The sequence below is a fragment of the Sus scrofa genome, chromosome 13 (assembly GCF_054392235.1).
Source record: "Sus scrofa isolate SSC_HxYL_T2T_F1_AM1 chromosome 13, Sscrofa_HxYL_maternal_Yorkshire_Landrace_v2.0, whole genome shotgun sequence".
NCBI lineage: Eukaryota > Metazoa > Chordata > Mammalia > Artiodactyla > Suidae > Sus > Sus scrofa.
In genome coordinates, this window is record NC_139395.1 from 103895915 (window position 1) to 103909136 (window position 13222).

The 13222-nt window shown below is 39.0% G+C and overlaps 1 long non-coding RNA gene and 1 pseudogene across 5 annotated transcripts in view; one reads left to right on the forward strand and one right to left on the reverse strand.

Annotated features, from left to right (window-relative positions):
- The window catches only part of LOC106505379 (uncharacterized), a 916097-nt gene extending 904153 nt beyond the window's left edge, over positions 1 to 11944 (reverse strand). For all 4 annotated transcript variants that reach the window (XR_014824121.1, XR_014824122.1, XR_014824120.1 and 1 more), the window contains exons 1-2: positions 11511 to 11944; positions 2824 to 2961 (exon numbers count right to left, since the gene is read on the reverse strand). This is a non-coding gene — a long non-coding RNA (uncharacterized LOC106505379). The remainder of the gene's footprint in view (positions 1 to 2823; positions 2962 to 11510) is intronic.
- Positions 10504 to 13222, forward strand: part of LOC146397527 (methionine aminopeptidase 1D, mitochondrial pseudogene) — a 28179-nt pseudogene continuing 25460 nt past the window's right edge. Inside the window, exon 1 of the transcript XR_014824118.1 lies at positions 10504 to 12324. The product of XR_014824118.1 is annotated as a methionine aminopeptidase 1D, mitochondrial pseudogene (transcript). The remainder of the gene's footprint in view (positions 12325 to 13222) is intronic.

A 13222-nucleotide genomic window follows, 5' to 3' on the forward strand; every position in this document is an offset into this window, starting at 1 on the left:
AATCCACTGAGTGAGGCCTGGGATCATACCCACAACCTCATAGTTCCTAGTCGGATTCGTTTCCACTGTACCACGATGGGAACTCCTAAATCGAATTTTAAAATGACATTTTCTTGGGAGGCCCAAGCTCTAAAAAAAATGTGTCCTAGGAGTCTACAATATCACTCCTGCAATTCAAATCCACTGCTCAGACCTGGCCCTCACATGGGGTCTTTCCAAAAGGTCCAGTCTATGAGAGTCTCCTCCCTCAGGAATGCTCTCAGAGTTTGAGTCTCTAACTCTGTTTTTAGGGGAACCCAAACTAAGAGGGAAATGAAGGCAGAAGAAATAGCCAAATCATCCAAAAGAGATGAAAGAGAGGCTTATGTAAATAATTCACACACCACCCAGCATAATCCTTAAGGCCCTAAATTTAAATTTCTCAGAAATGTTTTGCAGGCGGTGAACAAAAGTCACTTAATTTCCAGCAACATGTAATTCAACTGAGGAAAATAATAAAACCATTTATTAGTCATAGAAAATGCTAAAGAAACTCCAGTAATGATTCTATCACTGCTAAAGGTGCTAGAGAGATTGAAATCATGACACAGTTCATAAAAAGCAGACTAAACCTGTAAAGCTATGCATAATCACCAATAACTGTTGTTGTTATATTTAATTTTTGATAGACTTATTTTTTTAGAGAAATGTTAGGTTCACAAAAATTAAGCAGAAAGCAAAGAGTTCTCATGCAACTCCTGCCCCCCACACATGTAGAGCCTCCCCACCCAAACATCTTGCACTGAGGTGTACATTTATTACAATCAGTGAACCAAAACTGATACATCTCTGTCACTCAAAGCCCATATTTATTAAGGTTCACTCTTGTTGTTGTACATTCCATGGGTTTTATATTTAATTTTAAATGGTACACAAAAATGGGATCTTCCCCCAAAATGTTACAGTATGGGCTAAGAAAAACATAGATCGATTGCCACTGAGCTAACTCTAAGTCCTCAGAATAGATATCCAGGAACCCTACCCAGCCCATCAATTAGGTTAGTTCTTGATACATTGCATAAATGTCTTAAGATAGATAAAGAATAAGCTCATTGAGAAGTGCAGAACCGCATGGTCATTCCTAGGGGCCTAACTGAACCACTGGAAATCCTCACACCTTGCATCCACAGACCATTTAAGTACTCTTTGAGAATGGAATAGGAGTTAGCATAACATCAAGATAACTCCAACCCAACTGGCAGAATAGTTGTTGGCAGCTTGAAAGAAAAAAAGACAGGAGAAAATGATGGAGTAGTCTTTTAAGAAATGCTCTCTCACCAATGCTCCTGATGCCTCCTGATGAGTGAGAAAACACACACACTGAGGCCTCTAAGTGGAGGAAAATTGTTCACAGATGCAAAATTCTGAATAACAGCAAATTTATTGTGTTCACATTTGCATTATTATGTGTGTACAATTGTGATACATGTTTTATAAGACCTACCTAAATAAGGCTAAAAGAGCCTTTTTTTAAAGTATGGAATAAAAATCACAGAAAGTTTAAAAACGTTCAATCAATTAGAAGCTCTTTTCCTTTCTTTTTTTTTTTTTTTTTTTTGCTATTTCTTGGGCCGCTCCCGTGGCATATGGAGGTTCCCAGGCTAGGGGTCCAGTCAGAGCTGTAGCCACCGGCCTACACCAGAGCCACAGCAACGCAGGATCCGAGCCGCGTCTGCAACCTACACCACAGCTCACGGCAACGCCGGATCGTTAACCCACTGAGCAAGGGCAGGGACCGAACCCGCAACCTCATGGTTCCTAGTAGGATTCGTTAACCACTGCGCCACTACGGGAACTCCTCTTTTCCTTTCTTAATGACACAAATTGATGGCACTTTAACTTCAATAAAATATGGGAAGTGCTTACAAAATCATCTGATAGTCTGGGGGAGCAAAGGTCAAAGTAAGCTTTGGCACTGTCATTTGCCCTTCACCTGCCCACCTGCTAGCGGAAAATAATACCTTCTCCTAATTTTCCATTTTTGAAATCTCAGGTAAGTGTTTCTCATTAACAGAACCTGACCCAAAATTCTCTTGACTAGGAGTTCTGGGAAATGTGGCTTTAGGTACCATGGACTGAATTGTGTTCCTCCAAATTCTCATGTTGACAAGCCTAACCCCCAATGTGAAGGCATTTGGAGATAGTGCATATTGAGGAGATGATTAGGTTTAAGTGAGGTCATTAGGATGCCCTGCCCCTCCCCTCCCCCATGATGGAACTGGTGCTCCTATAAGAAGAAACCAGAGAGCTTGTTCTCTCTCCCTAGCACATTCTGGCACAGCAAGAAGGCAGCAAGCAAGCCAGAGAGCCCTCACCAGAAACCAACCATGCTGGCACCCTAAATCTCAGGTTCCCAGCCTCTGGAACTGTGAGAAATACATATCATTTAAGCCAGCCAGTCTCTGGTACTTTGTTATGACAGCCCAAGCTGACCAATATACTATGCTCTCCCCACCCCCCAACTAAATGCAGTGTAATCAGCACCTTTCATACAGTATAAGGGATGGGTATGATGGTAAGAAAACAGTAGACAATCTGCACAGTGGCTTTGAGGATGATGATATATGGGATTATTATTCTTGATTCCTTACCACTTCTTAATGTTACACATCAATACTCCTTGCCATGTGACTTTTCAGTGCCTCCCACTGCAGGTAGAGTATATATCCCATGCTACTGCAGCTGAGCTTGGTCATGTGATTTGCGTGGGATGATAGAATTTTAGCAGATGTGATGCAAGCAGAAGTTTTAAATATACTTGAGCGGTTTGGCCTGCTGACTTACATTTCTGTGGTTTGCAATAAGACGAGCATGCCCCAGAGAGCCGTTGGCATTGGAGAAGCAGACGGGAACCCAACCCACAGCGTGGAGCCAAGGATAGCCAATTCTTGAGCCCCATTGAGCCACAGACAACCCACAGGCCTGTAAGGGTAAAAAAAAGAATGTTTATTATTACAAATCCTCAAGATTTGGACATTCTTATGCAGCAAAAACTAATGAGAGGATTAAACATATAATATCTAAAACAGTGTTTGGTGCATATTAACCATAATTATTCATGGAGCTTATAAATTATACTGAGCAATATGTTCAGAGTCTTTGTTTACAGATAATAGCAGGTATGAATAGTAAGCCTTCAATATGTAAGAAATGTTGCCTTTTTGCATTTTTCTAGATCAAATTATATCTAATTTGAGCACCAGACATTAGGAAAAGAAGCCTTATAGCTGTCCTTTTTTTTTTTTTTTTTTTTTTGGTCTTTTTGCCTTTTCTAGGGCCACTCCCATGGCTAGTAGTCTAATTGGAGCTGTAGCCACCGGCCTATGTCTGAGCCACAGCAACGTGGGATCTGAGCTGCATCTGCGACCTACACCACAGCTCATGACAACGCCAGATCCTTAACCCACTGAGCAAGGCCAGGGATCAAACCTGCAACCTCATGGTTCCTGGTCAGATTCATTAACCACTGGACCACAACGGGAACTCCCAGCTGTCCTTTTCAATCACCATACCTTTCTTGCATGATATAAAACCCTAGGACTTACATGATTCCAAACAAAGGGGGAAGGCCACATTTTTAGACAACTTCTGGAAGTAACACTAATTTCAAAAAATATTCTGTAACTTTCTAGGACACCTAAGACTTCAAACCATGTAAGTAATACATGCTCTCCATATTGCTAGAATCTGAGGGAGTAAGTGTCACCCATTGTCTTAATTTATATTTATATTCCTAATTACTTAAATTAGAATTAAAATTAGAATTAGAATTAGACCTAAGAGGATTTTACAGGGCTATTTGGAAGTAATAGTGGTTTAAAAAAAAAAAAAAAAGAAGATGGTCTATCACCATTTTAATTTAATGTATCCTTAAAAAATGTAATCAGTAGTGTAAAAAGACAGAAAAGGATTTGTCTTAAGTGATATACAACAAGTTTGTGCATATGCAATTAAGTATACATCAGAATAAGTGTATAGAAAACCATTCAGAGAGTAGTATCATTCTTTGAAGGGCAATTTGGCAATACTTATCAAGAGCCATAAAGTTTTTACATCCATGGACCTTGTAATCTCATTCTTAAAATAAATTTAAACCAGTAAATCAAAAGAAAAAGATACATTTTTAAAGATGTTATACTCATCTCTAGGAGTAAGAAGTAAAAAGAACCTAAACATAAAAGAGCTTTGATAAATTTTAATATGTGGTTTTTTTAGAATATTATGCAACATATGAAAAATAATAAACTTCAGAACCGTTAAAATAAAAAGAACAAACCAAAAGAAGTAAAATAATGAAAGGTGAAAAAGCTTGCAACATTAAAAAAAAAAAAAAAATATGTGGGCGTTCCTGTCATGGTTCAGCAGTAACAAACCTGACTAGTATCCCATTAGGACGAGGTTTCAATCCTGGTCTCACTCAATGGGTTAAGGATCAGGCATTGCCATGAGCTGTGGTGTAGGTCACAGACACAGCTTGGATCCTGAATTGCTGTGGCTGTGGCATAGACCGGCAGCTACAGCTCCAATTCAGCCCCTAGCTTGGGAACTTCCATATGTCGCAGATGCAGCCTTAAAAAGCAAAAAAAAAAAAAGTGATTGTACGTGGCTAAAGATTAAAAATGGAACACAAATAAAGAGACTGGGTGTAGTATTTCATATTCTACATTTATATTTATATTCTAAACACTCTATATTACTTTGTGCTAGAAAAAAAAAGCAAAAAACAAAAAACGCTGATCCCTAAAACAGTAGCAAAGGGTGCTAGAACTATTTCCAGATCCTACTAGGAAGGTGAATAGGCACTGTTATTAATTCTCACATCTAAGATCAAACAAAGACATCAAGAAAGATATGAGAAATCCTTGAAATGAAGACAGGGCTGTTCTAAGTTACTGTGAGAGAGGAGAAGCTTCAGCTAACACCAGAGGCAGCCCAGTATAAACCAGAAAAGGTAGTCTTAGGACAAAGAATACCTATCCCACAACTACAGCAACTCAGACTTGATCCAAATGATCTTAGGAGTTCCCTCTGTGCTTCAGTGGGTTAAGGACTCCATGTTGTCTCTATGAGGATGGGAGTTCAATCCACGGCCTCACTCAACAGGTTCAGGATCTGATGTAGGTGGCAGATGCGGCTTGGATCTGATGTTACTGTGCTATGGCGTAGGCCCCAGTTGCAGCTCTGTTTCATCCCCTGGTCTGGAAACTTCCATATGCCACAGGTGCTGCCATAAGAAGAAAACAAAAACAAGTGATCTCAAAAGGAAGGAAGGAAGGAAGGAAGGAAGGAAGGAAGGAAGGAAGGAAGAAAGAAAGAAAGAAAGAAAGAAAGAAAGAAAGAAAGAAAAAGAAAAGGAATATCAATGGCAGAATGCACTGTGATATGGTATAAAAAAATAAGGTAATGACTTTGGGAAGTTGCTATGTATAAGGAAGCTCCCTATCTAAAGTGAGTGGCATGTGTACATTCTTTTTTCTCACATTATCTTGCTCCATCATAAGTGACTAGACACAGTTCCCAATGCTACACAGCAGGATCTCATTGCTAATCCATTCCAAAGGCAATAGTTTTCATCTATTAACACCAAGCTCCCAATCCAACCCACTCCCTCCCCCTCCCCCTTGGCAACCACAAGTCTATTCTCCAAGTCCATGCTTTTCTTTTCTGTGGAAAGGTTCATTTGTGACTTATATTAGATTCCAGATATAAGTGATATCATATGGTATTTGTCTTTCTCTTTCTGACTTATTTCACTCAGTATGAGAGTCTCTAGTTCCATCCATGTTGCTGCAAATAGCATTATTTTGTTCTTTTTAATGGGAGAAAAAAGGAATGTATACATGTACGTGTAACTGGGTCACCAAGATGTACAGTAGAAAAAAATGTATTGTGGAAATAACAATAAAAAATAAATTTAAAAATAAATTTAAAAAAATTAAAAAATTAAAATTAAAAAAAGTCAGATATTTTACAATAGTTGAAACAATGAACAGAAAGATAAAGATACATTTTTAAAAGGACCATGTTGAGAAAAGACAAATAAATAAGAAGTATAAAAGTCAATAAAGAATAGAAACAGAGGTGCTAAAATCCAAATAATATAAATCACAGAAAGAAAAAAAATTTTTAAACAGGAGTAAATATTTGAAGAAATAATGTATATAAATCTCCAGATTTTTAAAAGAGTGCCAAAGAGGAGAAAGAAAAATCTACACATCATACTAAAATTTAAGGATAAGAAAGACAAGGAGAAAATTCTAAAAGCTAACTAAAAGAAAAAGCATATCCACATCAAAGGAATAAGAATCAAATTATTCAAAGACAACACTGACTGCAAGAAGATTATGGAAGAAGAATTTCCAAAGTATTGAAGGAAAACAACTTAGAATTTTATATCCAGCCCTATATCAGTCAAATATAAAGACCTGATAAACATCCTGGAAGGCATATAAGGCTTCAGAAGGTTTGTCATGCAAGGCTCCATGTTGAAAACAGGGTGAGGACATTCTCAAATAAGAAAATAAACAAATACAAGAGATGCTGTAATATATGAATAAAAGAGATCCAGTATCTTGGTTGTTATCTTAAAGTTGGTTGCTATCTTAAAGAAATGGCAAGAAAGAACTCTATTGTAAAAGTAAAAAAAGAAAACATTCATAATAACCCCTATTTAAAAGCTTAGATACTATCAGTATGTTGAAAGTTGGGATCTCATAAGGGATGTGAAAACACACTAAACAATATTCCTCAAAATGTAGTCCACCAAGTTGGTGTGTTTGTATCTATTCTTGATAAGAGAAGGATTTTGCACCAGCGTGCATATTATCCATGTCACCAACCACAATGCTTAGTTGAGCAGATATGACTTTTATAAACTCCTCAATGAAGGCAGCAGTGATTTAATGTACATTGTATCATGAGGTACTTACCTCATTGTGGATCAGTAACAACTCCTAGAATAGCATTTTGAGTAGATATAGCTATCAATTTAAAGGAGAGAGGGAGAAGAAATGGGTGAACAGAAAGAGAAATAGGGAAAAAAACAAATAATAAGTTGAGATATTTAAAATTGGTCCATTTCTCTAATAATCAGTGATGTTGAGCATTTTTTCTGGTGCTTGTTAGCCATCTGTACACCTACCTTAGAAAAGTGTCTATTTAGGTCTTTTGCCCATTTTTCAATTGGGTTGTTGGCTTTTTTGCTGTTGAGTTGTATAAATTGCTCCTATATTCTAGAGATTAAGCTCTTGTCAGTTGCATCATCTGAAACTATTTTCTCCAATTCTGTAAGTTGACTTTTTTGTTTTCTTTTTGGTTTCCTTTGCTGTGCAAAAGCTTGTCAGTTTGATTAGGTCGCATTGGTTTATTTTTGCTTTTATTTCTGTTGTTTTGGGAGACTGGCCTCAGAAAATATTCATAAGATTGATGTCAGAGAATGTTTTACCTATGTTCTCTTCCAGGAGTTTGATGGTATCTTGTCTTATATTTAAGTCTTTAAGTCACTTTGCATTTATTTTCGAGTGTGGTGTGAGGGTGTGTCCGAGTTTCATTGATTTGCATGCAGCTGTCCAGGTTTCCCAGCAATGCTTGCTGAAACCTCATACCAGTCAGAATGGCCATCATTAATAAGTTCCACAAATAACAAATGCTGGAGGGGGTGTGGAGAAAAGGGAACCCTCCTGCACTGTTGGTGGGAATATAAGCTGGTACAACCACTATGGAGATCAGTATGGAGGTACCTTAGAAATCTCTACAAAGAACTACCATATGACCCAGCAATCCCACTCTTGGGCATATATCTGGACAAAACTTTCCTTAAAATAGACACATGCACCTGCATGTTCATTGCAGCTCTATTCACAACAGCTAAGACATGGAAACAACCCAAATGTCCATTGACAGACGATTGGATTAGGAAGATGTGTTATATATACACAACGGAATACTACTCAGGCATAAAAAAGAATGAAATAATGCCATTTGCAGCAACATGGATGGAACTAGAGACTCTCATACTGAGTGAATTAACTCAGAAAGAGAAAGACAAATACCATATAATATCACTTATATCTGGAATCTAATATAAATCACAAATGAACCATTCCACAGAAAAGAAAATCAAGGACTTGGAGAATAGACTTGTGGTTGCCAAGGGGGAGGGGGAGGGAATGGATTGGTTGGGGAACTTGGGGTTAATAGATGCAGACTATTGCCTTTGGAATGGATTAGCAATGAGATCCTGCTGTGTAGCACTGGGAACTATGTCTAGTCACTTATGATGGAGCATGATAACATGCAAAAATAGAATGTGTACATGTATGTGTAACTGGGTCGCCATGCTGTACAGTAGGAAAAAAAATTATATTTGGAAAATAACTATTAAAAAATAATAATTATAATTAATAAATGGCTTTAAAAAATAAAATAAATAAAACTGGTCCATGTATATTTATAATTAGCAGATATAAACATAAACTGAAACTTTAAAAGACAAAAGTCACAGTTTGGATTTTATAAAATATAAAATATGCTATTTACAAAACATATACCTAAAGCATAATAAAAGATTAAAGGTTAAAAGTAAAAGAATAGAAAATGAAATGTGAAGTAAATACAATTAAAAGAAAGTTGCCATAGATATACTAATAACAGATAAAATAAATGTTAAAGTGAAACGTATTATTGGGGACAGATAATTCAATTCACTGCTTAATTCAATTCCCCAAGATGAAGTAATTTTAAATACACAATTACTAATAAAATTGCCTTAAAGCAAATGAAGTAATTTTCATTGGAACTACAGGGAGAGAGTAATAAATCCATTAGCATAGTGAGAAATTTTAACACAGCCCTCTCAGTACTTGAGAAGTCAGACAGACAAAAAATCGGCAAGGATATACAGGATCTTAACGACAGAACTAGGAAACTTAATGAATATACAATGAAATCCACATCTGACAATTAGAATCAAGATACCGTTCAAAGTCTAGATGACTATTTATAAAAACTTATCATGAATTAGGTCATAAAGAAAGCCTCAACAATTTTACAAAAATAAGTATGCAACTAAAATATTAATACAAATATAAATTTTTGATCCCTGCTTATTTGAGATTTTTTTTTAATACTGGAATATAACTCATAGGTTAAAATGAAATCATAATGAGAACTTTAAAATACCTACAACTGATTTAAAACTTTTAAAACTGTATTATCAAAATTTATGTGTTACAGCAAAAGCAGTGATCTGAGGGAAATTTATAGCCTTAAATATGAATGTTAAGGGGGGGGAAAAAAAGCCCCAAAATTAACAAATTAATTGTCCAAGTTAAGAGGTAAGAATAAAACAAGATAAAACTAAAGAAAATACAAGATAAGGGACAAAAGAAAACATAGATAAAATAGAGACGATTAACAAAGTCAGAAATTTGCTATTTGGAAAAGCTAACAAAATCAACTAAGCAAAATTAATCAAGACAAGTAGAGAGAAAACGCAAGTGATTTTATAATAAAAACTGAGACAATTACTACAGAAAAAATAGGGGCTAAGTTGATTACGAAAGACTTCTACTTTAAAACAAGGTGGAGAATCAGGAACCAAACTGATTCATCTGCCAAAAACAACAAAAAACAGCCAAATATATGGAACACTAATTTTTATACATTGGTCATTAGGCAACAGTTGACAGTGAGTCATGCCTGAGAGGGGAAAATTTGAGGGGAGCCCCATTATTACCCCAGCTTAATGCCTGGAGAAAGTTTTCAGGCTGGCAGCTCAGTAAGATTCTGTAGAATCTCTAACACATTGTTAGTATAACATAAATTAGTGCAACCACTTTAAAAAAGAATTTAGCACAATCTTCTACAGTTGAAATTTCACATAATCTGTAGCCTAGCAATTCTACTCCTAGGTATATTTCAAGAGAAACTCTAGCACATGTAAGAGATGTATTTAAAAGATTATTCACACCAGCATTAATTACATTAGTAAAAACCTGGAAGCATCACAAATATCCATCCAAAGGCAAATGGATGAATATACCATAGTATATATACATAGCATTCAGAACTCATAAACCACACAACAATATGCTGCCTATGGATGACTCCTAACAATAAGATGTTAATGAAAAAAACTCCCTAAAGGACAGGTTTGGCATGAGACTCTTTCTGTAGAGTTAAAAATAAGTTAAATAAAATCTAAATAGGAATAAGTAGATAAGAAATCATCTATATAAACAGGAAAGCAGCTTTAACTTCCAGAAAAATAGATGTATTTTTACCAAATCTTCCCACTAAGTACAACTACAAACCTTGGATATAACATATGAATAACAACTTGGTGTATATTACATCCCCATGACATTTATTTTATAACTGGAAGTTTGTACCTTTTGATCCTTTCACCCATTTCACCCACTTCCCAGCCTGAATAGGCCTGGTGTGTTAGTGACCAGAGCCAACATGGCATCACCCAGTGGCATCCACCTGCTCATCCCACAAAGACTGGCATAGAATTTTCTCTTTACTGCTCAATCATATCTACTTACACAATAAGTCAGGCAGTCAATAATGAAATTTACTTTTTTCGAGACAAAGATATATTTCACAGAGTATAGTTTTGTGGGATACAGTTTCTTCAGCTCACCTGTCCCCAAGTACATAAGGAAGGCAAACCATGTGATGACAGGCATTGTACCTGACAGCATAGAACTTAAGAATGAAAATGAGTTTTAAGGGCTTTGTCAGGCTCCTCAACTGGCCTCATCATGTTCTCCTCCTGGCTGAGAAGAGCTTAAAGCCTGATATGAAAACTGAAGACAGCGATAACCTTGTTCATCAGGCAATCATCAGCCATGAATGCCTACCCTACCCCTCTAGGCTGAGGTTTTCTAAAATCTCTTTATGCCTCGGTAAACAATGAGCTAGGTCATGGTATTCCTGACAGTCAACTTCTTCAGGATTGGGGATATTACCAACTTTGATGTCATTGACTATCACAATGGCTACTGTGGAGACACCTCTGAAACACTTTTGATGGGCGATGTGGAGGAATGGTGGTAAAAAGTTAGTGGAGGTTGCCAGGTGTAGAGATGAAACAATCAAAGCTTGCAGAGTGGGGTTCCTTTCTCTGTAATTGGAAATACGTAACTCATTAGCCACTTAACTCCTCAGGCTGGTTTGCAGGTGTGTCCACATCTTGTGGGACGCTGGGCATGGAGGCCTTTCTTTTGCCTCTGCTGTCTGGCCAGATACCCTGTCTATACCCAGCAGCCAGCTGAGGCCCACAGTAGGGGTGGAATCCTGGAGCAGGGCGGTGGTACATGTAGGCAGGGGCAGGGCCCATGGTCCGGCCGCCTCTCACCCCAATCCTTTAAGTGTGCTGAGGCAGAGAAGCCCACGAGAAAGGGTAGGGTCAGGAAGAGGTAGGCCCCGTGGTGGCCCCAAGTCCAGTTTGGTCACACACTTACCTGTGGCCAGGGATCAACAGGTCCACACGTTACAGCGTGACAGAGCCTCTGAGTGATGCCCGAGGGCCAGGCACACTGGGTAGGCAGCCAGAAAAGGGATTCATATCCTGAACACCAATGAGTCCAGTCTCAAAGATGACAAGGCCACTTGTGCGGAGGCCTTGGCCTCCTTGGGCCTTGTGTTCCCACGCAGCAGCTCCCAGGTAGGATCCCGGGCAAGGCCTATCCAAGGCCTGTCTCTGGCTGGCGCAGAGCTCCGGAGCGGCTGCAGCCGAAGTAGGAAGAGTGCTGGCGGCTGGGCCAGAGACGCGGGCCTGCAAAGCGGGGACACAGCTGGACGCATCCAGGTGCTGGAATGCTCAGGGACAAGAACGCGAGGCCGTCAGACCACTCCCAGGCGCATCAAGACCACCCCGCGTTAACTGCCTCGCTCCTCGCTCTGTGCGCATGCGTGCCCAAGGGGTTTCCGCTCCCCGCCTGGAGAACCTGGCGGCCGTTCCAAGTCTGCTTACGTTGTTCCCCAAGGGCCCCGCTTCCTCCGGCACAGAGCTGACTCTGCTCAAAGAAGTAACCCAAGTGTTCGACTTCTTCCACCTGCGTACTCATCACAGGTGCCCTTCGTTGGCCTGGATCTGATGGAAGGGCGGGCGGGGCCCTTGGAAGCCTCCTTGTTATACCGCAGCCGGCACCAGGGCTCCTCAGCGTTGAAATTGCGGTTCACCAGCTCTTCCCGCGCCTGCTGGCTTTCTTTCACTCTTTCTCCCCCTGGGAGCTGAGACATGGCCGTCTCCTGCCATCACCACTTCACCACAAGGTAGAGTAACTTCCCTCTTGAGGAGGATGTTGGGGTTCCAGAGTCGCTGGTCTTTGTTCTCATAGATCTTCTCACTATGGGGGTTCAAGTACAGGTTGCTGAGGTCTGTACAGCGTGTTGTGCAGCACAGTGAATATAGTCAATAATACTGTATTGCATATTTGAAAGTGGCTAAGAGTAGATCTTAAAAAGTCCTCATCACAAGAAAAAAAAAAACTTTGTGACTATGGTGATGCATGTTAACTAGACTTACAGTGGTGACCCTTTCACAATATATCCAAATATGGAGTCATTGTGTTGTACACCTGAAATTAATGTCAGTTATAACTCAGTTTTAAATAAACTCATACATACCTACATAAATACATACATGCAAATGTCAGAAGACCCAAAAGATGGAGGAAAGGCAGAACATCTAGGGATGTTGGGATTCAAGGAAGGATATGCTGGAGAGTTCATTGGATTTTCTTTTTGCTTTATATATATCAGACTTAAAGCTGAAGAAATAAGCAACACCATAGAAACCATCATAGAAACACTAATGGACACAGAGTTAAAAAGCCAGAACAAAAGCTTACCCTCTCTAGTCAGGGAACCTGGAAGGGGGCAATTTAACAAGACATAAAACCTGGAGGCGATAACTGCTCTATTCCAGCAAAACACTACATAAAAACTGGGTTCCAACCCATGCCAGCAAAAACTGAGGGAAGAGAATAGACTTCCACCCCCTAATTTCCCACACTCCTACACTCCTGGCCTATACTCCCATACCCCACACCCAGCCTCAGCCCCACCCACCCCCAACAGGCTGTTAACCAGGAACTCCAAAATACCCATCAGAGTGGTGTCAAAATATAGCAGACTAGGGAGCCAGAACTTTCATCTCCACCATGAGGCA